The 25700-nt window shown below is 39.7% G+C and overlaps 1 pseudogene; it reads left to right on the top strand.

The window, feature by feature from the left end:
- LOC132098247 (calcineurin-binding protein cabin-1-like) overlaps nucleotides 1-25700 on the top strand; it is a 112068-nt pseudogene that overhangs the window by 5314 nt on the left and 81054 nt on the right.

Genomic DNA, 25700 nt, shown 5'->3' with positions numbered 1-25700 from the left:
TTAACATGCAATTGTAAAAATATGAAATTAATTCAGCAATAAATAGAATGCTGACAACATGATACAAAGCGTTTTACTCTGTGTAAATGTTTTCCAGGTAGTCATGCTCATGGTGAGCAGCACACAGATGTTTGGAGCAGACACAGCAGCAGTCATATTGTCCCGCACATGTTTTCCTTCTCTTGTTCGGGTTATGTGGTTCAGCGTCTTCATCATGGTCTTCCTCATCCTCTCTGTGCATTCAGACAAGGACTCGATGTCCCTCTCTCATCATGATCAGATTCAGTTTGACTGCAGCAGTGAGGGACCTGATGGAAGGATGTGGGTTCACTGTCTGTAAACATTCAAAAACAGAATAGTGTTTGAATAAAGTTTTGTTTCATCTGTTGTTGACTTTTATTTATGTAATTGTGATGGTTACTTTTATTATTTTACTTGTTTATTCAGTAGATAAAATATAGCCTAATTGTTTCATTAAGACATGCATTCATTCATTACTTGACTGAATATTTAGATGTATTCATCTTGGCTGCATTTGTCTAGTGTGAAGTCATGCATAGATATGGAAAAAAAAAATACAATTTGTTTGTTTTACAAAAAAATATATAATTCTTAGTCACCATTTATGATTATTATTAAGTGTTGGGGTGGGCTAGATATACTTCCTGTGATAATCTTAATTTTTAAGTAGTAATACTTAAAATTTTCAAGCGTAAAATCAACGGTCTTCTCCAAAGCAGCTGAGCGACATCTCCTTTGTGCAGATATTACAAATACTGCAATCGCTGAGGAAAGCCGTACTTGGTAGGGTTATGAAGTTACTGATGCTATGAGGTGTTTAACCTTTAAGGATTAAACTGCGGGTCATTTCAATAGAGTTAAAATATAAGAACAACGCAAAATGTATTGGTTAAACTAAAATAACAATAAAAGGGCATCTGTGTATTCAACAAGACCACAAAATGAGCAAATTGCATCAACATCAAAATATTTAGATAGTAAATATTCAACCTCTCGCAGTCAGTCATATATTTGAATTTGTTGCGCTTGTTATAACGTCATCGGTCACATGATAACGTAAACATGGCGGACCGCATTATACTTAACGAGATTTGGCTATGGAGTATGTACTCTTTTAGCGCTCGTTAAGTAAGTACTTATTGAAATTAAGTACCTACTCATTAAGTATGCGATTTCGGACGCAGCCAGGGTATTTGAGCACACAGGAGGTAATGAGGGAACTGGAGACGGGTGGGGATCAATCAATTAACAAAACAGGAAATACCAAATAAGGAAACAAAATCCATGAACGTAACAAGCACTTTAGCTTCCACTCTCCACACAAACGACTGGATATGTGTCTATCAGCGCCAATTTAACAATACTTATATATTAACTATAACAAAATCTTGAATTTAATAACAACAACAGAATGTTATCCTCATATATTATACGTATTCATATTGCTAAGCTAACAAATGTTCAAAGTTTAAAATAAGTGAATGTCATTGTACAATTTTAATCTATTTTTTTTATTAATAATAAATATCTAAATAAATTAATAAAAAAACTATTAAAAAATATATTTAATATTAATAATAATGAGCCAAAAAACCAAGCATTCGTTAGAAGGGGACAATCTAAAATCATTTTTTTTATTTGTGCTAAGCTAGGTCAGTCTTCGTTCTGTTCATAAAATAATTTGCTTTAATAAGCAACTTTGTAGGCTGCTACAAAGGCTGATGTTGAGTGTGGGATCTTTTTTATTTTTTATTAAGAATAATATTGAATCAACCTTAAGCATTAATTTTGTTCCAGGAATAGGAGAGATCTAAGAATCTAAATGAATATACCAATTAATAATTTTGTTACAAAATGTTCATTTATTTATTTTTTACAATTAAACTTTTGCAATCAAAAACTCACAGAAGTTATGGTTTGCAAGTCAATGTAGACTTGCATTTCATTTTATTTCATAAAAGATATTTTAAACAAACACACCCCGGCTGTCTTTATACTTCACGCATTCCTCAAAGATAAAATGCTGCCTAGCAATGGTAATGTTCATGCTCAGTATATTTTATCAACTACAATATGTATAATGCAATACACATAAAAAAAAAAAAATGATGTGAGCAAACAGTCGTCGTCAACGTGGTAAATTCAGGCTACATTGTATTGCATAGGCTATATAGAAATGATAATGTACAAAGTAAAATTGATGTAAAATTAGTTGGAATACCTTGGCATAAATTATAGTGTTTAGGCTAAAAAAAGTGATATTTGTAACTTGAATAAACCATTTAATTTAGTCCTATGTTGAATTTTTTGAATGACAAATGAGATGAGTTAAGCAACAAATAAGTACATGGACATGTGATAAGTTGCAATATCCAGCAGAGAAATTTTCAAACACTGTTATACACACAAAGAAAATGTTTGGATTTGCTGCTTGCTGAAATTGCTGGCAATAAACACACCAGTAGAGGATTTGCAAACAATAGAAGACAGGAATTTGGACGAGCGGCTTGCGTGACATCACTTTTCCTCCAGATATTTGTAAAGTCTTACGGAGGCGAAATAAACAGAATGTTCATTTTAACGGCATAAATCGAGCACAAACAAACCGTTTTAGGGCTATTTGTCAAGGAGAACGCCATGAACTAACATATATCTGTTATTTTTTAGGGACGATAATTACAGTGTCCAATATTCTAATGGCAACAATTTTAATATGAAGCTAGGGATAAATATTTGAGTTGACTAAATGTAAAGTTTTAAGGCAGCATGAACAATAATAAAAAAACAAACAAACAAAAAAACAAAGGAGTAGAGAGCGAAGGTTTCGTTGTTTAAGAAGCGGTCAGTTACATTGTTTATTTCAACGGCACAAACCAGCACAAATAGAGCACAAACGAATGACACTTGCTTTGTGCAATTAAGACAAGCTGGGGTGTAGAGTGATGTCACAGCTCCCGAAAAACATTTTGGTAATATCTAAGGAAAGGGAAATTCATAGAGTGTTTGCACAAACAGGCCCAAAACTAACTGCACTCATTTGGAGTGATTTGGGCAACATGGGGTGGAGAGTGACGTCACACAGTCAAAAGAATAATGTATAACATATAGAGAATAATGTTTATTAATGCTAAGAATGTTTTTTTTTTTTTTTGGTAAGTAGAAATAATGATTCTGGATTCTGATCCAGTTAACCAGATTGTTTAAATTATTAGTATTTTTTTCTTGACAACAACAGATGCTGATGACTGGAGTGAATGGTCCTGACTAAATATGTAAGTCCCTATGTGTTTTATGCTTTTTTCTTTATTATTGTCCTGTCCTAAACTACCTCATATGAGCGTTTGAGCTGCTTCTGTCGTACTGTTCATTTCACATCAGATGCTTTCAACTAACTTTGTCTTTTTGGTCTGTTTCATGTATTTTATTTTTACCCTTTAAAGCTTGATTTTAATCAACTGTTTATTGAACCTTTTGGCAAATCATATTGAGTAGATCAGGCTTTTATGGCTCATATAATATAGGAGAATATATGCAGCTCATTTTTATTGAATCAAAAACATCTTTTTTATTCAGAGGCTAAAAACTGAGCAAAAAATATGCAATTGGTTGCAGATATTGATATTTAGTAAGATTTATGATTGTAACCATTGCAAATCAGTCAGATTTTTATAACAGTGTAACAGACTACTCGCATAAAAAGTAAATATAAATATCAGTTGTCACTATATATCTCTCAATAATGTCTTTTATTGTGAGGGCAAAACATGTAATACAATGATGATTGAAAGATGTACTAATAAACCTTCAAAAGACTAATAGATCATGTTTAATGTTTTAGCATGATATTTTTGAAATCTAATGTATGGATAATCAAGTAAACATAAGTTGCTTCAATCCATCTTGAATATATTCCTAATAATATAAAAGTTATTCTTACATTTATAAAAATCAGTCAAGATTTCTTAGCAAAAAGACACATGAATCACAAGCTGAAAAGGCAACGGTTTTTACAGCTAAAAGCCTTTTTACTTGTTAAAAAAGTATGAAATGTCAGTCAGATGACAGAAAGCATGTAGATTGTGAATAACAGGCTTTTAATCAGTTATGCTGATCCATTCAGAGGCCTTTTTGTTTATCAGATATGATATGGTAGGCTAGAAGGGGTTAATAAAATGTCTCCTTCTCATTTGTATTGCATGAGTCAGAAGCGTTTGCTCTGTATCATAAAGCTCTTGATCTGCAGAAACATGACAAGTTTGACGAGTCTGCCAAAGCCTACCACAAGCTCCTCGGGACGCCGCTGCTCAAGGGGGTACAGCACACTCCTTCAGCTCTGATCACTAGAAATACAGAATATCTTTCATTTTATATTTAGCTTTAGCTTTATCATTGCTTTCTGTTTCTCAAAGGCAGTGTGTGGTAAATTGTTAGTTTTTTTCTTGCCCCAGGCAGTGGCTTTTGAAGATGAGAAAGTTGGACTCAAGCATCCTGGGCTGATGCTGAAGTACTCCACGTATAAAAACCTGGCCAGTCTTGCTGTGCTCAGAGATGATCTGGACCCTGCCATGGACTTCTACGTGCAGGTAAATGCTTACTTTGAACAAATCACTAAGTGCAAGTCACATAATTTGTCCTGCATGCTCATTTAGCAATTCAATTGAACTTCACTTCCATTCAAAAATTTGGGGACAGCAAGATTTTTAATTAATACTTCTATTTAGTAAGAATACATTAAATGGATCAAAAGTGAATTTAAAAGCGTTTATATTGTTACGGAGGTTTCATATAAATGCTATTCTATTTATTGTATTCATGTTTTCCACAACATTGATAATAATTAGAGCTAATAATTTTTTGATCGGCATATTTGAATGATTTCTGAAGGATCATGTGACTCTGAAGACTGGAGGAATGATGCTGAAAATGCAACTTTACAAAAATAATAATTCATCGGTTATTTTAGCTCTTACAGTATTTTCACAGTAAATATATTTTATCAAATAAATGCAGCCTTGTTTAGAATAAGACACATCTTTCACAGACATTAATATATCTTATAGACTCTCAACTTTTGAATGATAGTGTAAGTTTTTTTGTTTTTTTTTGGTATTAGTTTGTATTGTATTTGGTATTAGTTCCATTAACCAGACACAGTTTGGACACAGTTGAGTCTCGGACTGTATATATGTGTCTTGTAGGCTGTCATGCTGGACTCCTCTGATTTGAATATGTGGTTTAAGATGGGAAAGTTGGCTTTGAGGAAGGCCAGCATGTCTTTGGCCCGTCATGCGTTTGAGGTGGGCACATGCTGTAACCCGGACCACTGGACAGGATCCAGCCTGGACAGTCTCATCACGGTCCTCTACGCTCTGAGTGACTACAGCTGTGAGTCAGTACAGCACACACCGTGCCCAGGCTCACTGCAAGATCTGGATTTTAGAAACCCAGATCTTCTAGAATCAGGTCACAGCTATTGCAGTCATCAGCGTAATTCATTAAATATACATTATTTCTTTTGGACATAAAATCTAAATTGATCCTGCATGATTCATTAGGGCTCAGATTTATCATTTAGTGCTGCTTATGTACTAGTGCATAGACAAGGAAACATAATACACTTTGCATTTTTCTGCTAAGTAGAAAATGCTAAAGAAGTAAAATAAAAAGTAGAGAAGCAAAAATTCAATTCATTTTATTCATGAAGACCTTGATTTTAAAAGCATATGCATTTAAAGGTCCCATTCTTTGTGATCCCATGTTTTAAACTTTAGTTTAGTGTGTAATGTTCTTGTAAGAGTATAAATAATATCTGTAAAATTCTAAAGCTCAAAGTTCAATTCCAAGCGAGATATTTTATTTAACAGAATTCGCCTACAACGAACGACCCGTTTTGACTACATCCCTCTACTTCCTGCAGTAATGACGTCACTAAAACAGTTTTTTGACTAACCTCCGCCCACAGGAATACACAAAAAAGGGGGCGTGGTCTTGTTGCCCTCCGACGGAGAAGAAGGAAGTTTGTGTTTGTAGAGTGTGTTTGTCGCCATGTCATCGAAACGCTGTTATTTTCATCTCGGAGTCCAATCACCTTTGTTTGGGTTTCCCAGGGGCACTGTACTTAGAGATCAATGGTTACAATTTATGTTTAACTCGGTTCCCGAAAATTATAATCCACATGTAAAATTATGTGCAGCACATTTTGCTGAGGACAGCTTCCTCAATCTCAATCAGTTTAATGCCGGATTCACACAAAGATTATTCTTGAAAGATGGAGCAGTTCCCTCTTTGTTTGGAGAAGGCATTGTTTATGGACCACAACCAGTAAGTGTCTTTTATTATTTAAGTTGGTGCGTTTAACAGTTTCTGTAACTTATTACACAAAGGGCAATGCTGTTTTGCTTTGTTAACTAGATGGTAGGGCTGTGCAAAAAAATCGAATGCGATTTTCATTCGCATCTCGTCAGTAAAAACGCTCCTGTGATTATAAGTACATCTCCAGCACATGCTCCTGCCCAATTGCTTCTCAAAACTAGTCCAATAGCGTTTCCAGGAGGGCAACGTGCGGTCAGCTGCTGTCGAATCACAACACAGGAACCGCTGGCACAATCAGAACTCGTTACGTATTTCTGAAGGAGGGACTTCATAGAACAAGGAAGACATCAGCCCGTTTTAATGACAGTGAAAACAGCGGAATACAGATAGGTGAATTGTGTGAAAAATACTGTGTTTTTTTACACGCGAAACATGAACACATGCACTCAAAGCGCTTTACATTGTGAGGGGGTATTTCCTCATCCACCACCAGTGTGCAGCATCCACCTGGATGATATGACGGCAGCCATTGCGCCAGAACGCCCACCACACACCAGCTTACTGGTGGAGAGTGAAGAAGCCAATCAGCAGATATGGGGATTGTTAGGAGGCCATGATGGTCAGAGGCCAATGGGTGAATCTGGCCAGGATGCCGAGGTCACACCTCTACTCTTTTCGAAAGACTTCCTGGGATTTTTACTGACCACAGAGAGTCAGGACCTCAGTTTAACGTTTCATCCGAAGGACGGTGCTTGTTGACAGTATAGTGTCCCCATCACTACACTGGGGCGCTAGGAGCCACACAGACCACAGGGTGAGCACCCGCTGCTGGCCTCAGTAGCACCTCTTCCAGCAGGAACCTAGTTTTTTTCTCAGGAGGTCTCCCATCCAGGTACTGACCAGGCTCAGCCCTGCTTAGCTTCAGTGGGAAACCGGTCTTGGGCTCCAGGGTGATATGGCTGCCGGCCATTATAGTACAATTGTATTAGTATAGTAGCAATGCATTTCTTATTTAGTTTAATATTGTTATTTATTCCATCCATTCTTTATCCTTCTTTCTGCTACTTTATAATGTCACAGGATTTTAAATATACTTAAAAATAACAAACATTGTTATAATAATAATAATTAAAAAAAAATATATAGCATATATATATATATATATATATATATATATATATATATATATATATATATATATATATATATATATATATATATATATATATATATATACACACACACAATTTTATAGTCAAAATAAATTGTTGCCTATAATGACTCAAGTTGACTTTTAGTTTTGTAGGGTTCTTGTAAAGATAAATCTAACCAAGTATGAACACCCAATTTTTTTCAAGATTTTCTCAAATATATATAATGGAAAAAAATACTTCTGGAGCCAAGGCCACTGAACAAGTAGGCAGTTACTGTTGTGAATGCTGTTTTATGTCGTCTTTGCAGGCATAAAGGTTTGTAGTTCTTGATCTTGATTTCCTGCTGCTAGCTTTTCATCATACTCTGAGTAGTCTCAGCATTATGTTCTGGTCTGTTTGTCCATAGGTTGTCTGTACTACATCTATAAGTCTCTGGAGAAGGACACAGGTTACAGTAAAGCTGTAGTGCTCAAAGAGAAGATCTTTGAAGAGCAGCCCTGCCTCAGACGAGACTCTATGAAGATGTTCTCCAAACTGTATGTACATTCAGCTGAGCTTACAATGTGGCATCCATCATTTGTACTGTTGAAGAAGAAACTTTGTGTCTGTGTGCATGTGTTTTGGCTGCAGTGATGTATCAGTGCAGTATGTGGATGTAGATGAGGAGGAAGCACACAGCATTGTGGAGGAAGACAGGCTAAACTCACATGGCATCCAGTAGCTGACCTGCAGCTGGTCCATGCCACCGGTAATCCTCAGAGAGATTGGACTTCTTTGTCTGAAGGAATATCATGGGTTATTATAAGTAACATTATTTATTTGATTTATTTCTGTCTTTTTTTAACATTATCAGAACAGTTTTCTTGATGCGAGTGGTGCGGATGCAGCCGCCATCACCAACGATGAAGAGGATGCAATGCCCACTCGTCGGAAAAGGCTGAGCCAGTTCTCCAGCGATGATTACAGAGAGTCCAGCCGAGACGAGTGGGAACAGTTCTTGCTGGAGCCATGTATTCCTCCAGATGAGGATCCAATTCAGTGGTGAAACAAAAACACGAAGCGCTTCACAAAACTTAGTCTCTTAGCACACCCTTATTTGTGAGTCCCGCCAACGTCTGTGTCGTCAGAGCGCGTTTTCTCCGCGGCCGGCCTTATTGTTAACCGACTAAGGAGCCGACTTTCCCCCGATCATGTTTACATGCCCGTGTTTCTTAACAAGAACATGTAAAACAATAGAAAAAAAAGCAAAAAAGATTTGCTGACAGTTTCAAAGTTAAGTGTAAGCTACATTCTGTACAATAGCCTAATTGCTGCAAGCTGCTTTACGTTTTTTCTTGGTTCACTTCCAGCAAATCAGCACATAAAGTTGAGCCTGTTTGTGAGGTTCATGCCAGTACAACTTTGAAAGACACTCATGGTTCTATTTGAGGCACTTAGTAGCAAGTAGGGCTGGTCAGAATACCATTTTTTTGAGCTTCAAAACTTCGGTAGTAATCAACGGCGAATATTTGAAGCTTCTGAGGGAGTGGGCTGAAAATATTCTTATCTCAAATAAAGGCAGGAATTTTTGAGTGTCCGTCTGTCTTTTAGCATTTTTATTATTATGTCAAGAAGCATTCATCCAATCGACTTTTTTTACACCAACAATATACTATAGGCGTAAGTTACTTTTTTTTTTTTACAGAACTCAGGTGATTTTTCTAACTTTATGTTCTGTTGTGGTAGGCCAGTTTCAAATGGCATGACTGGCACACTGCCTTTGTCTTGTCCTCACTCAATTTAAAGTGCTCCCACACAGCTGAGATTTTCAGCATTTTTGTCTTCTCTTCCAGATGTACTGATTCATGACGTTCATGACATTCACTCATGGGCGATTCATAAGCCACTTGTACACTATCGAGCCGAACGGTTCTCTTTGCTTAACCGCTCCATTCCGTGCCGATCCGGCCAGTCAGCACGGATACGGTTTCATTTTCTATTGTGATGCTTCTAACAGAAAAAGTCTCTTTTTATGTATTTAAGGGTGTTCTATAGTGTTTATAACTGAGCTCTTTGGAATACAATACAAATGCATCAGTCATTAATATAAACAGGGATATGGATGATGATCATTTCTGTTGTATGTATCAAACTGCCTGTCTTTAAAAATATCCTCACAAACACACTAATTTAGGTCTTATGTGAAAGCAAACAGCTGAGAAAGAAAATACTTGATCTGGGCAGCTCTTAGAGTGACAGCAGTCTGATATTCATGCAGTCTCTCGTTCATGTTAAACAACAAAAAGAGAAAATTTCTCATTGCTCTTGTCTAAATCAATTTTGTAACTTTAAAAAAAAAATAAAAATAAAAATAAATATATATATATAATTATTTAATTTACACAAATAATAATATACAGTGTTTTTTTATTAATTTGATTACTTTATACAATGGTTGTAGCATTTCTTATTAGTTCTGCTGTAGTTTTTTGTCCTATTGCTTGTAATTAGCTTCTTTTTCTTATTTAATTGCTGACTGTTTACTTGTCTTTTAGGCTAGTATTAGTTTTTTATGATATGGGCACTGGAGTCTGGAATTATAATTATTTTTTGCCAGTTCAATAAATAATTACATTATGAAATATATATATATATATATATATATATATATATATATATATATATATATATATATATATATATATATATATATATATATATATATATATATATATATATATAAAATTCTATATTTTTTTCTGTTATTTAACCAAGAATTTAAAATATATAAATAATTTAAAACCAAATAAAAACATATTTATTTAGTTTAGTTTAGTTTTTTTTTGTGTGTGTTTTTGCTCAGCTCAGAAACGCAATTTGATTCCACAAGTCTGGATAAGTGTGACTGACTGTTGTAGGAACAGAAGGATGACTTAGAACCGTTTATTCATCTGCACATAGAAGGAAATAGCTACACTTGTTCACTTAAAGAAGTTTTTTCCTCATTGGAAGACTATTTGGCACACATACTGCTTGCACCTGCCTGAAAACAAAACTCTATTCATCATGTCACCTGAACTTGCTATATTTCTCCCAGTGGGTCTACTTAAAAACAGACAGAGACAGATAACTTAATGAGTGTTTTTAGCAAAAACTAGGTCACAGACATTCTCTGTTATGTAAATGAACCTACACAATTAATGTACAAGACCAGAAATGAAACACAAACTGAATGTCTATCTGGAAGTAACATGATTATTACCATTTAAAATGTTTTTTATATTTATTTTTAAATGTAATGTATTTCTATGATGCAAAGCAATTTTCAGCATCATTACTTCAGTCCTTCCGAAGTCATTCTAATATGATTATTTGCTGCTCAAGAAACAATTTTTTATTATCAGTGTTGAAAACATTTGTGCTGCTTCAATTTTGTGTGGTGCATTTTTTTATTTGACCAATACAAAGTCCAAAAGAACAGCATTTATTTTAAATATAAATCTTATTTACCTGAAACTTTTAATCTGTAGTGTATATTTCTAATATTTCATTAAATTGTAGTAGATGTATGCAAGCATATGGATGGCAAAATTCATTTTGAAATGTAATATGCAAAATTAAAATGCAATATGTAAAATGGCAATGTATTTCTTTATTTAAATGTGTCATTTTGAATATTACATTTCAAAATTAATTTTGCTACACATATGCTTCCATATAGATGAGCCTGATTCTTATATTTTTTCCATCCTTGCATGCATTTTATTTTCTTGAAGAATTTAACTTGTCTATCTGTAATACCAGTTTTTTCCTAGGTGTAACTCTGAAACAAAGTGAAAATTAAGTATACAATTAAGGTCAAAGATTTCTAGTTTACATTGTACTAAACCGATTTAAAATGTAAAACTCAAATTCAGTTGCATGCACAGTACATATCGGATGCATGTAATAGATGTTTACAGTTCTAATCACAGTGTTGTTTACATCTACTTAGACATTATACTGTCTGTTATATTACAGGAAATGCTGCTGATGTGTCTCTGCTGTCTGGAGCTGCAGTTGGAGCAGAAGTCCATGATGAAGGGCAAGAACAGTAAAAACATTACACTCAGTCAGATATTTGTGTTGTGTTTGACATCAGGCACTCATATGCAATCAAAGTTCACAAATCATAAAAATAAATCATACCGATGTCATGTGCCTGTATTAACAGTGTCTCAGAGGAAGACCATGTCTGGTTCAGGAAGGGATTGTGGGGACGCTAATGGTCTAGAGGCCCGCATTCAGACAGATATGTTCCTCCTGACCATGGCCTCCTCATCAGAGAGATCTGTTTGAAGATGACTGGCTCTCTTTTGCCGTCAGAGTTCACTGGCTCAAAGCGCGATACCTCACCTTTCAAGTAAGAGAGCTCATTCTCTAGACACATAATCAAAAGTAGCATCACATTAAAGCATTTATGAGCATCTTGACTAGTGCTGACTAGGTATGGGCTGGTATGAGATTTTGATGGCATGATAACCTTAAGCAAAAATATCACGGTATCATGGTATTGTCGTTACAGCTCTGAAATGTTATTTGTAAATGACTGGGTAAAAAAAAATAACCTGTTTTTCGCGCTGGACACGGCATATTTCGTTTTTGAGCAACATACAGAATATTAGAAACAGTAGAATTAGTTAATTTTTTTCTTTGATTTGTTTCCTAAAATAAAATAAAAAGACTGACATCTTTATTTAACCTAAATCTGTAATTACATTTATTTAATTTTAGCTATATAATTCATATACATATAATTTATATAATTTCATACCATTTAGTTCATACTCATTAATATGATTTAATAATAACTCAAAATGAAGCAAAAACAGAATGTTCTGACAAGATTTGTGAAATTATACCACGTAAACTTTTTTTTAGAAGACAATCAGCTCCCCTCAAGAACACATTCATATAAACCCCCAAATCAATATTGTGTCAGGAGAAAGCAGGCTGGATTCAGATGCGGGTAAACTCAAGGCTTTATTCGAAACTGAGGAGAAGAGTCACGGTTCACAGGTTACACTCGCAGTGACAGGATGAGTAGCAGATGAGTCACGTTTCACAGGTTTCACTCGCAGTGACAGGATGAGTAGCAGATGAGTCACGTTTCACTCGCAGTGACAGGATGAGTAGCAGATGAGTCACGTTTCACAGGAGTACGTATAACCGCCGGACCGGAGGGATGAACAGCTGGAAGCTACTAGGAGCTCAAGGCTTGTAAGAACAAGGGCAGAGGAATCAACTAAACACACTGGAGCCTGAGGACAAGACACGACAAGGTGAGTTCAAAGAGCTGCTAGACGATCGGAGCTATTGGTATGAATAACAACAGTCTGACAATAGACAGAGAAACACAGGGAATAATAAAGGGGAAAAAATTAGAAGGACATAGAGAACAGGTGGCGAGCAATTAAGGTTAACAACGGGGAAACAAGGGAGGCGGGGAAAACACAAACAGGCAGACGCGGTGAGCTGTCAAACCATCCCAACACACACACACCCACACCAAAAAGACAGGTGATTAGCCCCGAGACCCGACAGTACCCCCCCTCCCAGGAGCGTCACCTGGCGCTCTAGGAAGGGGCCTACCTCGATGCCGCCGGAAGTCCTCAATCAACGAGCGGTCCAGAATGTCCCGGGACGGCACCCAACACCTCTCCTCTGGACCATACCCCTCCCAGTCCACAAGATACTGAAACCCCCTGCCGCGGCGCCGCTCATCGAGTAATCTCTTAACCGTATAGGTAGGAGATCCATCCACAAGACGAGGGGGTGGGGGGGTGGGGCGACTGCAAGCAGGATTAAGGGGGGAAGAGAACACAGGCTTGACCCTGGAAACATGAAACACCGGGTGAACCCGACCAAGAGTAGGAGGGAGCTTGAGCCTGATCGCCACCGGACTAACCACCTTGGTGATGCGGAAAGGCCCAATGAATCTGGGTGCCAGCTTACGAGAAGGCGCCCGGAGAGGCAGATCCTTGGTAGAGAGCCAAACCCGTTGACCACACACATAGGTAGGAGGAGAGGACCGGCGACGATCAGCTGCAGCCTTGGTTCTGTCAGAGGTTTGGACCAAAATCCTCCTGACTCTCTCCCAGGTGCGACGGCAGCGCTGGACGAAAGCCAGGGCGGATGGAACCGCTGCGTCGGGTTCCTGTGATGGGAACAGAGGTGGACTATAACCAACAGCACACTCAAAAGGGGACATACCTGACGCGGCCGCAGGAAGGGTGTTATGGGCGTATTCTGCCCAGGAGAGCTGCTGACACCAGGAACTCGGATTGTTGGATGCTAGACAGCGGAGCATTCTTCCTAGATCCTGGTTGGCCCGCTCACACTGCCCATTGGTCTGAGGATGAAAACCAGATGACAGACTAGCAGAGGCCCCAATCTGTGTACAAAATTCCCTCCAGAACCGGGAGACGAACTGGGGACCCCTATCTGAAACAACATCCACCGGTAACCCGTGGAGACGGAAGACGTGATCCACCACCAGTTGGGCGGTCTCCCGGGCGGAGGGTAACTTGGGCAGGGGAATAAAATGAACCGCTTTGGAAAAGCGATCCACCACCGTGAGAACTACAGTGTTTCCCTTCGAAGGAGGAAGCCCAGAGACGAAATCAAGGGCAATGTGTGACCAAGGACGGGAAGGGATAGGGAGAGGATGCAGTAGACCATCAGGAGGGCGATTGACAGGCTTACTCTGGGCACATGTGGGGCAGGCCAACACAAACTGTCTAACATCCGCGGCCATAGTAGGCCACCAAAAACGCTGTCGGATGGCAGACAACGTTCTCCGAATACCTGGATGGCAGACTAACCTGGATGAGTGCCCCCACTCAAGGACCTCAGAGCGCAGCGCAGCCGGCACCGGCAACCTGCCCGCCGGACACTCTCCCGGCACCTGCACCCCTCGACCGGCCTCCTCAACTCGCTGCTCGATACCCCACGAAAGGGCCCCGACCACCACCCCCTCAGGAAGGATGGCATCGGCCGCAAACTCCCCTCGCGGAGCACCGAACAGGCGAGAGAGGGCATCAGGCTTGGTGTTCTTTGATCCCGGCCGGTACGAGAGGGTGAAGTTGAATCTGGCAAAGAAGAGCGCCCAGCGGGCCTGACGCGAGCTCAGCCTCTTGGCCGAACGGACGTATTCAAGGTTCTTGTGATCCGTCCAGACCAAGAAGGGCTGCGCTGACCCCTCCAACCAATGACGCCACTCACCCAAGGCCAATCGTACCGCCAGCAGCTCTCTGTTGCCGATGTCATAGTTACGTTCTGCAGGGCTGAGACGACGAGAGAAGAATGCACAAGGATGAACCTTCCCATCATGGAGGGAACGCTGAGATAGAACTGCGCCAACCCCAACGTCCGAAGCATCAACCTCGACAATAAACTGGGCCTCCGGATCTGGAACCATCAGAACAGGTGCAGAGACAAAACGGGACTTTAAAATGTCAAAGGCTACCTGCGCCTCCCGGTTCCACCTGAAGGACACCTTAGTGGAGGTTAAGGCTGTCAGCGGTGCAGCGATCTGACCAAAATTCCGGATGTAACGCCGGTAGAAGTTGGCAAAACCCAGGAAACGCTGCAGAGCCTTCCGGGAGTAAGGGACCGGCCACTGGGCAACAGCTTCAATCTTAGCGGGATCAGGCTTGATCCCCTCCGTAGAAATAATATGGCCAAGGAACGTAACAGACTCAGCGTGGAATTCGCACTTCTCCGCCTTGACAAACAACTGGTTCTCTAGTAACCGCTGGAGAACCCGTCTGACATGCTGGGTGTGTAATTGGAGAGAAGAAGAAAAAATCAAAATATCATCCAAATACACAAAGACAAATTGATTAATCATGTCACCCAACACGCTGTTGACGAGTCCCTGGAAAACGGCTGGAGCATTGGTCAGACCAAACGGAAGAACCAAGTACTCGTAGTGTCCCGAAGGGGTGTTAAATGCCGTCTTCCACTCATCCCCCTCCCGAATGCGCACCAAGTGGTAGGCGTTGCGCAGGTCTAACTTGGTGAAGACCCGAGCTCCCTGTAATAATTCAAAAGCAGAAGACATTAAAGGTAGGGGGTACCTGTTCTTGATAGTAATGTCATTCAAACCTCTGTAATCAATACAAGGGCGCAGGGAGCCGTCCTTCTTCTGAACAAAGAAAAACCCTGCACCAGCGGGAGAGGAGGAATGGCGGATGAGCCCAGCCTGAAGTGACTCACGTATGTACTTGTCCATGGCCTCTCTCTCAGGACCTGAAAGGGAATATAAACGACCCTTAGGCGGAGAAGAGCCCGGGAGGAGATCAATGGCACAGTCGTAAGGGCGATGCGGAGGTAGCGAGGTGGCCCGGGCCCTACTGAAGACCGCCCGAAGATCATGGTACTCCGCCGGAACACCAGTCAGGTCAGAGGGATCCTCCTGAGGAACACAAGACACAGAGACAGGACAAAAAGCAGCACCCAAACATGACACGTGACAAGACTGACTCCAGGCTAAAACTGAATTACTAACCCAATCAATGTGGGGATTGTGCTTGTGCAACCATGGGTGTCCCAGAATTAAAGGAGCCTTAGGGGAATCAATAATAAACAGTTCAATCCGCTCATGATGACTGCCAGCAATATGGAGGTCTATCTTAGGAGTGACGTGGGTGATGGTGGTAAGGGGACGGCCAGCTAATGACCATGCTGAAACGGGACTAACTAAAGGAACAAGTGGGATTCTCCAACGTTGAGCAGAGGCAGCATCAAGGAAGTTCCCCTCAGCCCCTGAGTCCACAAGGGCGAGACCAGTGTGTAAACGACTCTGGAAGGAGAGTTGGAACGGCAGCTGAGTGCGTGCTGCAGGAGAGCTTGAGCTGAGAACCGTGCCCACCAGGACTCTCCTCCTCACTGGTGGGCCCTGGCTTTTAACGGACACTGAAGGGCGAAGTGGCCTCCCTTGCCGCAGTATAGACACGCCCCCGACGACAGACGCTCCTGCTTCTGCCGTGGTGTAAGCCGTAGACGACCCAACTGCATGGGCTCCTCCTCCGAGGGCTGTCGGCCGGCTGAACTGGCAGAGGAGGACTCTAGGTGGCGCCACGGGGCGGGTGTTTGCCGTTGTTGGCGGCGCCGGCTAAGACGACCCTCAATGCGGAGCGCGAGACTAATGAGCCTATCCAATTCCCGCGGGAGCTCTATGGCCGCGAGTTCATCCGAAATGGCGAAATCCAACCCCTCAAGAAAACGAGCGCGCAGCGCGCTCTCATTCCAGCCGCATGCCGCAGCTAAAGTCTGGAACTGGATAGCATAGTCAGTGACGGAGCTCCTCCCCTGAGACAGTCGTGATAACTGGGCCGCCGCCTCGTCACCCTGAGCAGAGCGATCAAACAATTTGGCCATCTCTAGACTGAAATCCGCGAAAGTGGCACAACAGGGAGCCCGCGATCTCCATACGGCGATTCCCCATTCGCGGGCACGGCCCGAGAGGAGTGTAAGGACATAAGCCACCTTGGTCTCTTCATTTGCGTAACGCCGGGGCTGCAGAGAAAACACCAGCGAGCATTGGGAGAGAAACGCTTGACAGGCGTTAGGATCGCCATCGTAGACCGGCGGATTGTTGGCATGGGGTTCGGACTCGTGTGACATACTGGTGTGAGGAACGGGCCCCCGGCTCGTTGCCTCTCGCTGAAGATCGTCCACCCGTGTGAGGAGTTCGGAGACTCGGGCACTGAGAACGTCCACATCCTGCGCGGTGGTGTTGAGCTGGGTGGCATGCTGCCCTAACAACACTCCCTGTTGAACGAGAGCCGAGCGAAGCGGATCAGATCCCGCTGAATCCATAATCTGGTCAGACTGTTCTGTCAGGAGAAAGCAGGCTGGATTCAGATGCGGGTAAACTCAAGGCTTTATTCGAAACTGAGGAGAAGAGTCACGGTTCACAGGTTACACTCGCAGTGACAGGATGAGTAGCAGATGAGTCACGTTTCACAGGTTTCACTCGCAGTGACAGGATGAGTAGCAGATGAGTCACGTTTCACTCGCAGTGACAGGATGAGTAGCAGATGAGTCACGTTTCACAGGAGTACGTATAACCGCCGGACCGGAGGGATGAACAGCTGGAAGCTACTAGGAGCTCAAGGCTTGTAAGAACAAGGGCAGAGGAATCAACTAAACACACTGGAGCCTGAGGACAAGACACGACAAGGTGAGTTCAAAGAGCTGCTAGACGATCGGAGCTATTGGTATGAATAACAACAGTCTGACAATAGACAGAGAAACACAGGGAATAATAAAGGGGAAAAAATTAGAAGGACATAGAGAACAGGTGGCGAGCAATTAAGGTTAACAACGGGGAAACAAGGGAGGCGGGGAAAACACAAACAGGCAGACGCGGTGAGCTGTCAAACCATCCCAACACACACACACCCACACCAAAAAGACAGGTGATTAGCCCCGAGACCCGACATATTGAGGATTTTCTTTCAATAGTTCGTGTATCATGAACAGTTACAGTATTTTTCTTCAGCGTCTCTGGTCTGTGTTAACGGACGTTAACATACTTCATATTTTCATATAAATTACATTTTGGAAAATTATTGCATTGCAACGCAGTTTGTGTAAGTCCAGAACAGAGAGTTGCAATAAGGCAAAATATGGCCGGTTGCTAATCGTGTAAAGGCCAAAGTATACTTCCGCCTTCCGCGCACCATTGGCATTATGTTATTTTTGTCATCAAGAGGGCTCACGCACAGCTGTACCCCATGGTACTGCGCATGTGTCGAGCTCATCCGTCCGCGTTCATCTGTGGTTAAGTATACTTTTGAAAGCTATGCATCACGTCTCTGCGTGAGACGGAAAGGAATGCTGAATGTGAAGTATACCCGGGTCTTAAGCAGTGTTAATTTCGTTGACTAAATATTTTCGTTATTATTTTCGTCATGAATATATTTTTGCGGACGAAAACAAAACGAAAACTAAAAAAGAAGTCATTGATGGAGACTAAAACTATGACTAAATTGATTGACATTGTCGTCAACGAATAAAGGACGAGACGAAAATACTGTAGACTGTGATGAAAATCCAATCAGCAGACGGGAGAGATGCGAGGAATGAACAAAAGAACCGGCAAAACGGAACAGGTGAGACTGCATGAGAGAAGAGAACCAATCAGAGCCTGACTTACTTTTTTTTGACTGAGCTCCTGGGAAGACGGATTTTCGAAAAGGCGATGTCGAAAAGAGCGACAAAATGTCCACAGCTGTGAGAAAAAGAAGGGCAGACTTGTGGGCTCACTTCACTTTTTGACGACGAACGTAACAAAACAAAGTGTACATTTTCTCAAAGGTAAATTCACAACAATGTCCTTTTGTTTATTGAGATAAGCAAAATTGGAAGACTTCAGTGCGTAGATGTTGTAGCATTAAATATTACGAAATTAAAAGTACTGTAAAATAGCCCCTTCTTCAAGTTAGATGAGAGCACCATACTAATACGTAATATTATGCTACATACATTTGATTAATACTAATGTTTAGTATATTTTATAATGTTCTACTTGTTGTCAATATCACAAATATTTCTAGATTAGTCATGTGAAACGTGACTGTTCACATCCTATCATTATACATACTAATCTAACAATATTGTGGTATTTAAAACATACAATATTGCTAGACAAATGAATACCTTATAAAATCTTGTTAGTTTTTTTTATCCACCTAGCTGCCAACTTATTAAATATTTACTTTAAATTAAAGGAGCTATGTGGAGGTTTTTAATTAAAAAAAATCTTTAAGATAGAGTTTTCATTTGTACATGTATGAGCCAACCATGATGTAAAAAAAAGTGTCATGTGGCACCTCGACTGTCCACCACGGTTGCCTCTATCAGCCTGTAGGCTCAATTGTGTGTGGAGGATTCGGGCCCGAATTGGCACGAAAATTCACAAAATGTGACGTCATGCGCGTTCTCGTCTACTTGGGCTTACAACCGTATGGCACGCCAGCCATTATAGTAAGCAGCGGCAATAGTGTTTTCAAATGGACTCATACCTTCAGCACAATTCAGACACCCACGGACACTCCTCGTAAGTAAAAAAAAAAAAAAAGAGCGTGCGCACTGAGAACGAGCATGAGACTGGCTGCAGTTCCTCTAACGGCCACTGGTGTCAGTAACGGGTAGAAATTTCAGAACCTACGCAATGCTCCTTTAAAAATGTTTGCACTTATTGTTCAGCTCAGCTGTAAGCTGGTCCTGGACCTAACTTTATTTTTCTTTCATTGATGTTGAATTGGCAGCTAGTTATTGTTTACATTATCATGACAGTGTTTATTGCTGCATAAAAGCTTTTGAATTGAAATAAAGACACAGTTGTGTTGATATAAAGTTGAATTTGTGTTTTATATATTTTGGTTAAGTTTGTTTCCTATACAAGCGGTAAAAATTGTCTAGTAAATCTGTTATTGATTTAAGTCTTATTTTAGTTGACTAAAATACCAAGCAATTTTAGTCGACTAAGACAAAAATGAAAACAAATCAGATGACTAAAACTTGACTAAACTAAACTAAAAAGAATTATATTCAAAAGGCTAAGACTAAATTAAAAACTAAAACTAAATTAAAAATTTGTGTCAAAATTAACAATGGTCTTAAGTTCCACGGCAGCTCCTTAAAGGGTTAGTTCACCCAAATATTAAAATTATGTCATTAATAACTCACCCTCATGTCGTTCCAAACCCGTGAGACCTCCGTTCATCTTCGGAACACAGTTTAAGATATTTTAGATTTAGTCCGAGAGCTCTCAGTCCCTCCATTGAAACTGTGTGTACGGTATACGGTCCATGTCCAGAAAGGTAATAAAAACATCATCAAAGTAGTCCATGTGACATCAGAGGGTCAGTTAGAATTTGTTGAAGCATCGAAAATACATTTTGGTCCAAAAATAGCAAAAACTAAGATTTTGCCAGGCTTCTCAGTACATTTGTAAAACATTATATTTGGGTATTATCACTCTGACCCCACAAACGAAAATAACATTTTTTTATTAATTAAAAAAATTTCCTAAACAAATTTCACATTCACAGCAAATTCTGTTTTGAGGTTTGTGTCAAACACCAAACGAAAAACTGCGAACCATAAGCAAAATCTGTGGCAATGAATTCAGAATCCACGATTAACGAAAACAAATCTTTGAAAAACAGTAACAAAGAATGAAGCATATTTGAAGAGCCTGTTAAATTTGTGCGACTGAGTTCATTTTTTTCAGTTTCATTGTTTTTTTTCTTATTTTGTAATGGCATATTTTTGATAGTTCCTGAAAAAGTTACGTTCAGTTTTATAAAGTTTTGTTCATTATTATTGAAACAAATGTAATTCCATACAGCCCACCCTGAGCTTCGGCCCCGGCTCGGCACGAGTGAAGCCTCTCGATTACATCAGCTTTGCTCCTGAGAGACCAGCACAGCTCTTACTACTGCAGGTAAAACACTTCCTGCAAAGCCTGTTTGTATAATACATCACAAAGTTATTATTAATGCATTATAAATGATTCATATTGCCTAATATTTATTTATTTATTATGTGGCTTTGTAAGTTTAGCAGCATAATGTACAGTCAGTAGGTCATTAATGCAAAATAAAGCCCTTCATGATAATTCAAGAGTCCTCCACTTTGCGTCTGTGGTTCTGATCATTCTGTCAGGGTTTACTTTGCGATAATGACCAGCTGACTGTACTTTATCCCTTCTGCACAGTATAATAAATGAAAAGCATGATCATTTTATGTTTTATTTTGTGTGTTGTGAAGTGTGCTCTTTAATAGAAGTACCGTATTTTCCGGACTATAAGTTGCACTTTTTTTCATAGTTTGGCTGGTCCTGCGACTTATAGTCAGGTGCGACTTATTTATCTAAATTAATTTGACATGAAGCAAGAGAAATGAACCAAGAGAAAACATTACCGTCTACAGCCGCGAGAGGGCGCTCTATGCTGCTCAGTGCTCCTGTAGTCTACACTGAAGACATAGAGTGCCCTCTCGCGGCTGGAGACGGTAATGTTTTCACTTGCTACTAAATAAATGCGACTTATAGTCCAGTGCGACTTATATATATTTTTTCCCTCATCATGACGTATTTTTGGACTGATGTGACTTATACTCAGGTGCGACTTATAGTCCAAAAAATTTGGTAGTTATTAAAAGGAACATAAACATATGAAATATGTAGACAGAAAAACAAAATGACAATTAAAATCTTTGTGTGAACAATTCTATTTAATTATATTACCATGAGCAATACGATGTATTATAACTGCATTTATAATTATTTTTGAAGATATACACTAAAAGTTTGGGGTTTTTAAAGAAATTAATACGTTAGGGGACAGATTTACTAACACTTTACACGAGCGCAAACCGCCTTTTGCCGTTAAAATAGTACTGTCAGGATTTACCATGCTGACAGGCGTGGACACAGTTATTTTTGCGCCTGACATTATTGAATATGCATTTGTAGGAGTTTCCCTTTCAGATTCAAAATTTACGGGAGGAGACTAATATTAAAATGAGTTACGCAGTGAGATTTACTAACATTTGCACTCATCAAATTACTGGTATTTGCGCCATTATTTAATGCCCAATAAAAAACATTTTAATTTGTTTAATTATTTTTTTTTTTAATGATTTTATAAGAAGTCTCTTACCAACTCCAAACTTTGAAAGGAAATGTGATGCATTACAATGTATATAATTAGGCACTATGAATTCCTTTGTATTGCAGTGTACTGTATATAGACTTCAAGTAATTGTCTCAGAAACACATTGTCTCATAAACGCATCCTATTTTTCTCACAGACATACTGTATCCGTGGATCAGTTTGATTCATATCAGAGCTCAACATGATAGAGCCAGCATGTTAAAAGCTATTTATTATGGGAATAATGACTAGCTTCACTCACAAAGTGTGCAATATCCCATTCGTCTTAAATGTGACGTGTATGACCGAACATTTCCTCAACCCTTAATTCTACAAAAGTGTGTCGTTTTCAGACACTTAACCTGTTGACCCCACATCCGTCTTTGTTTTTTCTCTCCCTAGAGCTCCCTGCTGCGGCTGAGAGACTACAGCTCCTGGCTCGAGACGTCTGAAGTGTCTCTCAATGAGGCCATACAGCACTTGAACTCTGCATTACCCAGCAGCCCCTCTGCCAAGGAGGAGTGGGTGTTCACCATCATGGCTCTGCTGAGGGGCATCGAAAGCCGCATCACGGACAAGCCTGAGCTGCTCATCCACACCCCACGATCCACAATCCTCCTGCGGCTCGCCAACAACCTCATAAAGGTCTGTGTGGATTCATGGGGGCGTGTTTGTTGCTATACGATCATAATAATAAAGGATGTGTCTTGAGCAGCAAATCACCATATTAGACTGATTTCTGAAGGACCACATGACACTGAAGACTTGGAGTATTTGCTAATCTCATGAAGTAATCTCATTTTTTTTTTACTGCTGTTTTTGTGTTCATTCTCTAGTTGATATCCAACAGCATGGTCTTATCTGATGAGGTTACCAAAGAGGCTCATTTCTCATCACTGCTGCCATGGATTCTGCTTTACCACCTCATCAAACAGGAATGAGGATGATGATGGTATAAATAAAGCAAGATAACAGCATTTCAGAGTGATAATCTTAGTGTTTTTGACACAGCTGTGTGTGTTTGTGTTCTGTAGAGGATGATACTCCATTGCTGCCCTCCTCCCTCATGCTTCTGAACACGGCGCATGAATGCCTGGGCCGAACTCTGATGGAGCTTTAATCAAATTTTTCGTGAGTCTCATATAAGATCATGCCTACACGTTTCTGTGCTTCTGTAATCATGGGTATTATGAATATATTTAAGAATTTCACTAAATTAGTAATATTATGCATTAACAATATTGTGGTCTTATTTAATGGGATAGTTCACCCAAAAAGGAAAGTTCTGTCATTAATTACTCACCCTCATGATGTTCCAAACCCACAAGACCTTTGTTGATCTTCAGAGCATGTATTTCAGGGCTCCAGACTCATTCTTCCCACTGGTCGCTATTTTGCGACGAACTTTCTCAGTTGGTCGCACAAGCACGATTTAATATATTTTATCGCTACAACATGGGATTGATCAATGCATGCTGATGAGCTTTTATCATAGTTTATAGTTATATGAAAACGCAAGTGGTTAACATTCAAACCGTTCGTTTTCCATCAGTAGTATTATTTGTGAGTTGAATTGTGTGAATGGGAGTTCCTCTTTTGTTGTGTTATAAGCTAGGCTAGCAATCTTGTTTTAAAATGTTACAAGAAAAAGATAATTGTCTGTTTTGTTATACACATCAGTGTTGCGTGGGTTGATCCAAAATGAGTGGGTGCCTGCGGTCACCCGCGGTTACGAGGGATATTAGGGTCGCTGTCGGTCGGGTCATTTGAAATAAAGATGCTAATTAAACCTTTGCAATTTATATAGTACTAGACACAATTTTGGAAAAACATAGGCCTACACTTTATTGGCTGAATAACTGGTGCAATTATAGAGCGACCACCTGTCCCGCTTTACTTGGTACTGTACAGCAATTTTACCCTTTGTCCAGCCTTACGCAAATTGAGAATCTGTCCCGCTTTTTCATTCGACCCTGCCTAATAAATACATGGATATGTCCATAGGTGTACTGTTAACTTATGTGAAATAGTTCAGAGGAGAGCAAAAAAAACATTAGTCGATAGGCGTACGTCAATCAAACTGTTGACTGGTGCGTGAACGCCTCCTAAACATTGTCAACAATCTCAATTGGAGACCAAGGTCAGGTTAAGCAGCCATGGCCACTGTGGCCATGAAAAAGAAGATGCACTTTTAATAGCGAATGGACCGCAACATACTCTTGATTAAGACCTGTAGATGGCGAAGCAGAGAGAGCTTTTTGCATTTTATGGAAAAGCAGTTTTTCTGTGGGACATGGTGGAGAATACGACATGAAGCGACATGGTGCATGTGAGTACCAGAAAAAAAGCACATCATCAACATGCAAATCAGTGCAATCGTTTTTCAATAAACCAAATGACCCACAGGCTGACAAAGTTTCGGCAGCAGAAGTGATGAGCATTTATCATGCCGTACATCACTCATATCATACATATCGCTCTACCGACAGCAGTAAGTTAGCCGCAGTCAATTTTCCAGATTCTGAAATAGCTAAAAAAAAAAAAAAAAAAAGCTGTAGAAACTTTGGGTGATATTTTGGGTCAGGTAGTGTCTTAATCTTTTAGTCGGTGGGTTTAAAAATAAATATAGGCAATATATTACAGAAAGCTTGAAATGTCTACTTTTAAAACGAAAATATTCAAACCAAAATAAATAGGCTACTCTCTGATGATGTAATCCATATGAAATGTGCATTTCTCTCTGGCGTTCATGGCGATTCCGCATCGTCAACTTCATCTTAGCAGTGACACAGAAAACACCAGTTTATTTCTAAACAATTAAATGTCTCCTTGCTAATTTAGATACATTCATAATCATTACTTTATTATCCTGTAGGCTATAGCCTATTTAAGTAATTAAATGAATATAAAGGGGCGACGTATTTACTACTTTAAAAAAAATGCGGGTCGGGTATAATATTTTATTTTTATTTTTTTGCGGTCCGAGTAGCGGGCGGGTTAGTTGAAAACATTGGTCGGGTGCGGGTTGTTTATACATTGACCAGCGCATCGCTGATACACATCTACACACCTTTCACTTTTTAAGACCAAAATAAAAGATGGATTCATTGTTACTCTTAATTAACAGCACAGCAACAATTTACAGTAAGATACAGTAAGATACAATGACAAACTAGCTTACAACGTTTTTTAACAAAAACTAATTAGATGAGGCATTGCATACACCACATGCTGTATTATATACTGACTAATAACTTACAAAGACTAAGGAATCAAATAAAAATAATAATAAAAGAGAGCCTCCTTAGCGTAAAGATAACAAGCTTTTCAAAATTAAAACAAAAAAAAAGTTGTGTTTGCTATTTGATGTTTGTCATGGGACAGAAATGGAATCGCTTATGAGTTGAACAACGAGGTCACAAAATTCAGTCACACATGCAGAAAAAAGTTGCAGTCTGGAGCCCTGTATTAAGATGTTTTTGATGAAATCCGAGAGCTTTCTGACCCTCCATTGACAGCA

This window comes from Carassius carassius, chromosome 21 (assembly GCF_963082965.1).
Source record: "Carassius carassius chromosome 21, fCarCar2.1, whole genome shotgun sequence".
NCBI lineage: Eukaryota > Metazoa > Chordata > Actinopteri > Cypriniformes > Cyprinidae > Carassius > Carassius carassius.
The sequence above is the reverse complement of the archived record's forward strand: the minus strand, read 5'-3'. Positions and strand labels throughout refer to the sequence as shown.